The 9,585-nt window shown below is 31.4% G+C and overlaps 1 protein-coding gene across 5 annotated transcripts in view; it reads left to right on the top strand.

Annotated features, from left to right (window-relative positions):
- Window positions 1–4,447: 4,447 nt before the first annotated feature.
- LOC105258661 (probable cytochrome P450 6a13) overlaps window positions 4,448–9,585 on the top strand; it is a 31,272-nt gene continuing 26,134 nt past the window's right edge. The window contains exons 1-2 of one of the 5 annotated variants that reach the window (XM_025406405.1): window positions 4,448–4,896; window positions 5,465–5,551. The gene's annotated coding sequence lies outside the window, so the exon portion shown is untranslated. Of the gene's footprint in view, window positions 4,897–5,402; window positions 5,552–9,585 lie in introns of all 5 variants that reach the window. The other 4 variants (XM_025406404.1, XM_025406403.1, XM_025406407.1 and 1 more) reach the window with 4 other exon arrangements.

The following is a 9,585-nucleotide window of genomic DNA, read 5'->3' as shown; positions in this document are numbered from 1 at the left end:
ACTAGGGGATTTTAATTCGAAAATCAGAAACCAACTGACTCATTGGAGAATTACAGGAGGACACAATTTACACGAAAACAGCAATAAAAATGGAGAGCGACTCGTTGACTTTGCCAATAGTATAGACTTGATGAGCTCGACTTGCTTCCTACATAAACGGATACATAAAAGAATCTGGACATCACCAGATGGACGCACGCATAACTAAATAGATCACGTACAGAGGCGTTGGGCCTCTAGCATCCTGGATATCTGCTTGTATCGAGGGACGAACTGTGACTCTGACCATTATCTGATTAAAATGAAACTCCGGTGCTGAATATCAACGATTTTTGAGGCCAAAACGAACCCACCTCGAAGGTTCAATATTAACAAACTTCGGAATGAATCAATAGCCAACGAATACGGACTGACCCTGGAGAAGGAGCTAACCCCAATGACAAATGCTCTCACTGGGAAGGAGAAGACATGTAAATGAAGCGTGAGAAGAGATTAAGAGGAAAATAAAAACTGTGGCAGAAAGGATGATAGGATAGAGAGCCCAGAGCAGAAAAAACGAGTGATTCGACGATGAATGCTTAGAAGTACTAAACATGAAGAACTAAGCCCACAAGCAATTCACGGAGCGACCAACAAGAGCCAAGAATGATAAGTATGATGACCTTCGACGATCTGCAAATAAAGTCATAAGATAGACGAAACGAAATTATCTTAACGAGAAATTCCGATACATTAATGAAAATTTTGCGGTTAATGACACAAAAACAACAAATAAGATGGTAAAGCAGACTAAAAAAGGATTCAATGCAAGGACGAATTTATGTAAGGATGAAGATGGACATATGCCCAGACAGCACAGGACATTCTATGGACATTCATTTTATGTCCATTTTACGTTCGGACGGACATGAAATAACCGTTCATCATACATCCGATTCGGGACATCCATTAACGGTCAATATTTGGATGTCCACAAAATGTTCGATCTTGGACGTGAAAGTTTCGCGCGAGCACGCAAGGATGTGTTAGTTCGTTCGTTTACCGCTATGCGACGTGCGCTATCTTTCTCTATTTAAGTTTTAGTTAGAGAATTATACAAAGTGTCCAAAAGTCCCGGACCGGTCGAACATTTCATAAACTATGTACTTTAGAAAGAAATGTTTCAGACAAAAGTTGTATGGCTTGAAGGAGGCCATCAAATAGTGGCAATGATTTGACCTTGGAGAGTTATTTGAAGGTGACGTAAAGGTCACCTTCAATTTCTTAAATGGAACTCCCTATTTTTTTATTACATATTTGTATAGCTTATCTTGAGAGCTTTCCAAAACACTATAATAAAGTATTTCTTCATTGACTTTTTGAGTTATGAGGCTTGAAATCATTTCTTAATTTTGCATAAACCATAAAATATCTAGTAAAATATTCATTTTTCGATTATTTTACCTTAATACTTTTATGTACAAAATAATGAGAGGAATCAATTGGTGTAAAGAAAAAATATAGTTGTTTTTAATTAAAAAAATATGTAATTTGCAATTAACAATTACATATTTTTTTTAAAACAACTATGTGTTTGCAAAGAGTAACAAATAAGATTAAAAATATACTTTCCAATTTAATTTCTGATGTAAATAGGTACAAGAATTTCAGATATTAAGTCGGGCAAGTATTTTGCATGGTTGCAGCGTTGCGAGGAATTGATCAAAGAGCTCGAAGAATGCAGTCGTGTCAAGCGTCCGCGACTCTCGATCGGAAATAGACAATCTCTGGTAGCATTGCAGAGACGATTTATTCCCAGTGGTGGTGATTACAGCGATGACAATAACGCGGAAAGACTCATTTGGCGAGAGATCGATACCGCGATCGATAGCCGTATTCTGACCGGTGCTGTGATTAATGCAAACCATATCGAACCTCGTCAATTTCTCGAGGATGCCGAAGACATCGTGCTCGAGCAAATCCAAAATGTTATAAAAAGACACAACAGTGTAAAAGTAAATACAGTGTTTAACGGTGAATTTGTGTCGGGTGATAAGCGTACAAATAAAAGTATAAATACGAAAAACTGTGAACTCTTTCGCACATCCGATTTACGCGAGTAGTACGAGCGCCGCGTTATCGAGCCCAGTCTAGCGGGAAATCGCAGTGCGATAGGGGGCGTTGTAGGTTGCGTTCCAAAATTCATGGCACGCTACGGCAGTGCTGTGAGAGAACAACGTCATTGATTTTGTCGTCACTTCCTGCTACAGCTACTGCGGCTGGAAAGGTGAGGCAGTTACAATATTTAAGATGGCGGAAACCATGACGTGCCATGGAGAAGTTCACTCTCATCGACGAAGAAAATAACAAAGAATATAAAATTTTAATATCGAAAATTTTAATTACAGATGCTGCAAGAGCAAGAAATGGCAAATTTACAACTTTTGTAATATATGCATTCATTTTACAAATATTTCGGAATAGAAATTAATACATAACCTATTTGCTTATAGTTAGAGTTAATTTATCTATTATTCTTGAATGCCAAATAGTGACATTATCATTATTTATTATAATATACATATTATATTATTATTTACTATAACATTCATATTATACTATTTTATTTTTTAATTTTTCAGATAATGAATTTGCTTATTCATTATTGCGTCAAGCAAAAATATAAAGGTACGCATATGGAATTGCAAAATGTCATACAAACAGATAATCAACAGATATCAAACAAACAAATTATTTTAATGTTTAATTTATTAATTTAACTATTTAAAATTGTCCATATGAAATGGACAATTTCAAATAGTCAAATTAATAAATTATATATTTTATAGAAGATACATTTACAGATGCAAGATATGATGAAGTGAGGCATGATAAAACAGAGGTGCAACGCAAATCTGATGAAACTGCAAACTGCAGTACTGAAATCGATACAAAAGGTACAAATTAAAAAAATAATTTTCAAACGAAAGAACATATATTATATTTATTATATATATTATATTTTATCTGTTTAACATTATATTCTATATCTGTTTAATATTTTATATTCTATTTTTATTTGTTTACAACATATATGGACACGAGCCGAAAATAGTCTTCTACTATCTAGCCATATAATAAATGTGTTAAGATGTGAATATAATGCATTCACAACTTTCTGAACACATCTCCAAGCTGTTGCTTTTCCTACATCCAATCGATTAGCAACGCACCTAAAATTAATAATAGAATAGAATTAATAAGTAAATATTAAATATTATGTATTTATTACATCTTGTTATATACTTTATTAAATATATAATGTCTTTAAAACATCTTATGTCCCGATTTTGATCATTGGTACTATCTTTTTATCCAAAATTAAACTTACCTGTATGAATTAGGAATTGCCATCATCCATATTTCTAACAATATTGTTTTTTCTGAATTGATAGTATGTCTACCTCGTCTTTCGGATTGTTTTATTAATTGTGGACTTAATAGTTCCAACAAAAATATAACCGTTGATCGACTAAGACTGAAAAACACATTAAAATAAATTAAAACAACATGGAACTTTTATATAAGATTATAAATTATAAATTATATTTCTTCACAAAAATATTGATTAAATATTAATTAAATAATCAATAATAATTTATCAAATAAATTACTTATCGAAAATGACTTTTAAAATCACTATCTGTACATTGTCAAACTACGATATAATTATTGCAACGTACTTTAGGTACGTTGGAACGTTCGAAATAATTTTTGGAACGTACTTAGGAACGTTCGAAATAATTTTTTATTAAATTTATAACTTCTTCCAAATCAGATTCATCGCTTGAGTCTTCATCTGATTCTTCAAATATTAAATTTAAATACATTCCAATCAAAAATTGTTGTCGCCTGTCCATATTTCTAAGTTAAATAGATTACTCAATTGCTAGTACTGCCAGCACTGAAGTAGCGTTCCGTTTTGAACATCGTATTCATACTTATAGCCATGGACGTAAGAAATACTGGACAGAGTATATTGCTGCGGGGATGAAGCTCAAAGGGTGAGGGGAAAGAAATGTCTACTGCAATGGAATATGAGGCATGTAAGATGGCGACGGATATTAATTTCACGGAGTGTGATATTTTTGAATTTCTTAATATTCAAAAATGATTCGGAATAACACAGCGATTTCAGATGATAGATGATTTCACGGAATCTCTCATATTTTATTCGATTTTCGTGCGACGTGAAAATAGACGCTATCTGATGCATCTAAGATGGCCGCGACAATGAACCTCTTACCCCTCAGATTTCACTCCCCTCGTCTAAAAGAGTACTTTATGCTCTGTCCAGTATTTCTTACGTCCATGCTTACAGCACGCTTTCATAAAATGGAAGGCTGTTGATAGCATGCTTTATGACGTAACGATTACAGCGCTGGCAGTGAATTTTAGAACACAGCCGTGGAACGATGGTGGTGGAGAGTGACAGTGACACGCGGAAGAGAGTCGCAACATGGGAATCGAACAGTGTAGTCATGGTCGAGTGATAAACCTTGTGATAAGATTAAACGAGTATATTAGACTCAGTGTCTCAATTATTAAGAAACCTTAATTGGCAAATTCCCTTCTCTGAAGCCCTCCTATCCTGACACCACCATCTAAGATATTCCTTCGTATAACCTATACCAGGTATCTTACAGAAGCCCTCCTATCCTGACACCACCATCTAAGATATTCCTTCGTATAACCTATACCAGGTATCTTACAAAGAAAGAGAAGTGACATATTAAAAGTTATTATCAAGCGGCACAGTAGCGTCGCGACGCCAAGTACATTTATTAATATTATATAAAAATACAGATTTGTGACACTTAATGACAACCAAGTGGACTGTAATTCATCAATTAAAAGGTAAATATTGCGAAAAATATGTCTCATTTTAGATGATTAGATGTTTAGATGTTTAGATGATTAGATGTTTAGATTAGACATATTATATTAATAAAAAGAATGAACAGTTATTATTTTATGGAATATAATTGTGTAATTTATAATTATATATATATATATATATATATATATATATAATATATATATATATGTGTGTGTGTGTGTATGTGTGTGTGTGTGTGTGTGTGTGTGTGTATGTGTGTGTGTGTGTGTGTGTGTGTGTCTGTGTGTGTGTGTGTGTGTGTGTGTGTGTGTGTGTGTGTGTGTGTGTGTGGAAATTTACATATTTTACTTCGCAACCATAATTATAGTTACATAGACATTTACATTTGCCTGTGTAAACACAAATATAATTATGCAGAAATATTCCCTACATGTATAATTTTATATATATATATATATATATATATATATATATATATGTGCGTGCGCGCGTGTGTGTGTGTGTGTGTAAGAATAAGGTTTAGATGTTGCAGGGAAGTAGGAAAAGAGTAACATCATATTTGTAAAACTGGAAATATATTTTAAGTTGTGGGAGGATGGACTATATATGTTGATGCTGCCTATAAAATAATATTTATTACGATGTGCAACAAACTTCTATTAAACTTTTATGGTAATTATTATTATTATATTATTATTATTTACTTATTACATACATTTGTTTAAGTTTTCGAATTTTTAACTTCTTTTTTTTCTCTTTAAACCTAGTAATGGCTAAATTTCAATTTAAATTTCATTTTGTTTAAGATAAAAGTCTAATACAATGACAGAATTGCAGTATGTCTTATTTCAATTAAATCTGAACTTCTAACATTTTCTTTGATTCTTCATACATGTGAACATTATATACATCATTATAATCATACATGTGAAATAAAATTTTATTTTATAATAAAAAGTAATGCAATAAGAATGAAATCTATAATAGTAGATATGTAATGATAAAAACTTAATTAAATCAATAATTTTGACGTATAATATATAATAATATACCGAATGGCAATTAATAAATGATTTAGTAATACAAAAGTGTAGTTGGCTTCGAAGTGCTAAAAATGCATATATTTTTAGCAGAAAAGATATATAAATAAATGACGGGATTTTTATAGAATAAAGCACTATGTAATAATGAACGATAATATATTTGCTTTATATATTTCCAAAAGCACGTGGTTAAGCAAGAACAATATATCTCAACTAAACCTATCTCTCTCACATAAAACTAGCGTTCCCTAGAAAAAGGAACGCGCGTCATCTCTTACAGAAGTCGATATTCATAGTCCGATCTTATATTTAAGATTGTCTTAAGTCTGGTCCAAGGTTGACTTAAGACCTCATTCAACCAATCAAATAGCTGCGTAGCATTTCAAGCTCGAACTTAAGACGATCTCAAATATAAGATCGGATCATGAATACCGACTATAGTGTTGCTACGTAAAGCATTGAAGACGCATTGATACATAGACGGGAAAACGTCATTACATATATCTAACAATAAATTTTAGAAAAAGATGTGAAATCCCTCCAAAAAAAACCTTACAAAGGTAAAGAAAATACGTTAAGTACTGACGCTTAATACTTTAATTATGTATAGGTTATAGTCTGTGAGACTATAATATAACAATGTTAAAAGAAATAGAAAAATTTATCATTATGTGAAAAACCGCAACAAAATTGTAAAAAATTATTGAGAGAGGCTTACCCTTAAATTATCTATAAAATTCACTTTTCATTTTTCGACATATTACAAATTAACTTCGCTATATTTAAATTAACATAAGTTCGAAATGTTTTCAATTGCAGATATTGAAAGAAATTGGTGACTCTACAGTAACAGAAATGACTCGCAGAGTTATGAATACTCTGTTCACTTTAAAATTGTATGAAATATACATTAAAAGGAAAAAGAGCATAAAGGTAATTTTTTGGTGAATTAAAAATCTGCAAAGTAATAGAGAGAAAATATAATAATATCTAATAGCAGGGAATTAATTATATTTATTAATTAATAATTAATTATAAACATAATATAACGTAATGTACAAATGTGTTTGAAAAATTAATTTATTTTACAGAAGCCGTGATAAGAAAAGTTCATAGTAATCAAGTAGAAGTCCAAAAAGTTATTGAAAAGTGGCTTATCAGAGCTAAAGATAAAGTTATTCGTAGCGAAATAATACAATGTTCAAGTAACGAACATACATAAAACTTTCTATTTTTGCCAATTTGAGTGATTGAGTGCAAATGATTACATGATGTGTAATTATTAATTAATGAATTGTTATATCTTCAGTTATATTTTCAGATTATGAATTGTTATTTTCAGTTATATCTTCAGTTTATTTTGGTTTGAATTCTTATAAATTTATTTTAGAAATAATTTTTATCATTAAAGAATTATAGAAAGAAGCATTTCTGTTCATTATATTCTGCTCCTATTTCCTATATATTTTATTTCTTAAGTTTGAGATTATTTGAAATAGTATGTGTAATGTAACTGAATTTTACTTTTTATTTCGAGAAACAATGTTTTGTGTTTTATATTTGACAGTTTTATATTGTACGTATGTTTTTGAATGTATATTATATATATTTGTAAATAAATGAGCAATATTTATAAAAGAAATATTGTCTAAATAATTTTATGAAACCATTTTCTTAAAATAATCTTTATGTATCATTTTGAATACATATGTGGAATATACGTGAGATATCCTTCGAATATTTTTTATGAATTTCCTAAGAATATTTTTGGAATATTCCAAATATGGATAAACAATGGAACATTTTGCGCTTATTGGAATATTCCTTATTATACTTTCTGTAAAGATTCCGGAATGTTTTAGAATATTCTTGGGATGTTTATTTTGGATTTTAGAACCATTTTATGATTATTCCAGGAATATCTAGCGTTTACTAGGTATATATATATTTTGAGGGAAAATTTTTATAAATTATTTATTATAAGGGTACTTTTTTATTAAACGTTTTGTTGCATACAAGGTGGAATATTTTTTATGTACTTGGCGTATTTTTTTTGCCTTTGTAAAGTTTTTTTGGAAGGATTTCACATCTTTTTGTAAAATTTATACCTTATATACCTTTTCTACAAAAAATATATATGCATTTTTAGCACTTCTAGGCCAACTACACTTTTGTACTACTAAATCATTTATTAATTACCATCCGGTAAATTACTATATATTATACGTCAAAATTATTGATTTAATTAAGTTTTTATCATTATATATTTACTATTATAAATTTCATTATTATTGCATTATTATTTCTTATAAAATAAAATTTTGTTTCACGTATGAAGAATCAAAGAAAATTTTAGAAGTTCAGATTTAATTAAAATAAAACATGCTGCAATTCTGTCATTGTATTAGATTTCTATCTTAAACAAAATGAAATTTAAAGTAAAATTTAGGATAATTTGAAAAATACGCATCACAGAGGAAAATGACCTAGACAAAAGTTGTAGGATTTTTCCCGGGCAATCCGACGGTGACCTTAGATTTGACCTTGGATAGTCATTTGAAGGTCACATAAAGATTACCTTCAATTTCTTAAATGGAACCCCCTATTTTTCATTGCATATTCTTGTAGCTTATCTCGAAAGCTTTCCAAAACACTATAATTAAGTCCCTTTTTATTAAGTACTTTTTGAGTTATAAGGCTTGAAATAATTTCTTAATTTTACATAAACCATAAAATATCTAGTAAACCATTCATTTTTCGATTATCTTACCTTGATACTTTTATGTACAAAATAATGAGAGGAATCAATTGGTGTAAAGAAAACATACAGTTGTTTTTAAGAAAAAATATGGAATTGTTAATTGCAAATTACATATTTTTTCTGGGGGTGTTTAAAAAACAAAATTAAAGCTTGAAGCCAGTACTTTGAGAAACTTTTAATGCCGATTAAGTGGCGTGCTTAATTTACTAATGGTCGATGACAGAACGAAAACTTGCAAAATCGATAAGTACAACGTGCAGTTTCTAGAGTTGTGTGGAGTGAAGCAGTTGACGTAACTCAATGAAGTAAAAAGCGCGTGAAAGTTTGAAATTTTCCCTTCAAAATGCGCTTTTGCGGAACTCGATACAATAATTTTTCGCTAAGTTATGCCAATTTGAAGAAAAAGTGTTTTTTACGAGATAATAATGAATTATGAATTGTAATGCCGCCGTTATGAGTGCAAATCACCACAATTCTGTCCAAGCCATGTTGTTAGTCTGAAAACATATCAGTGTGTGTGTGTGTGTGTGTGTGTGTGTGTGTGTGTGTGTGTGTGTGCGTGCGTGCGTGCGTGCGTGCGTGCGTGCGTGCGTGCGTGCGTGCGTGCGTGCGTGCGTGCGTGCGTGCGTGCGTGCGTGCGTGCGTGCGTGCGTGCGTGCGTGTGTGTGTGTGTGTGTGTTCAGATACTGTCTCAAGCGATTGTTCGGAAACACTTTAAATACTGTGAGAGTTGACGAACCACGGGGTCCTTATCTTTGTGGTGTGCAAATACACACAAACACACACATACGCACGCACGCACGCACGCACACACACACACACACACACACACACACACACACACACACACTGATATGTTTTCAGACTAACAACATGGCTTGGACAGAATTGTGGTGATTTGC

The sequence above is a fragment of the Camponotus floridanus genome, unplaced genomic scaffold, assembly GCF_003227725.1.
Source record: "Camponotus floridanus strain SB8 unplaced genomic scaffold, Cflo_v7.5 scaffold142, whole genome shotgun sequence".
Lineage (NCBI taxonomy): Eukaryota > Metazoa > Arthropoda > Insecta > Hymenoptera > Formicidae > Camponotus > Camponotus floridanus.
This window is presented reverse-complemented; position numbering and strand designations above follow the sequence as displayed.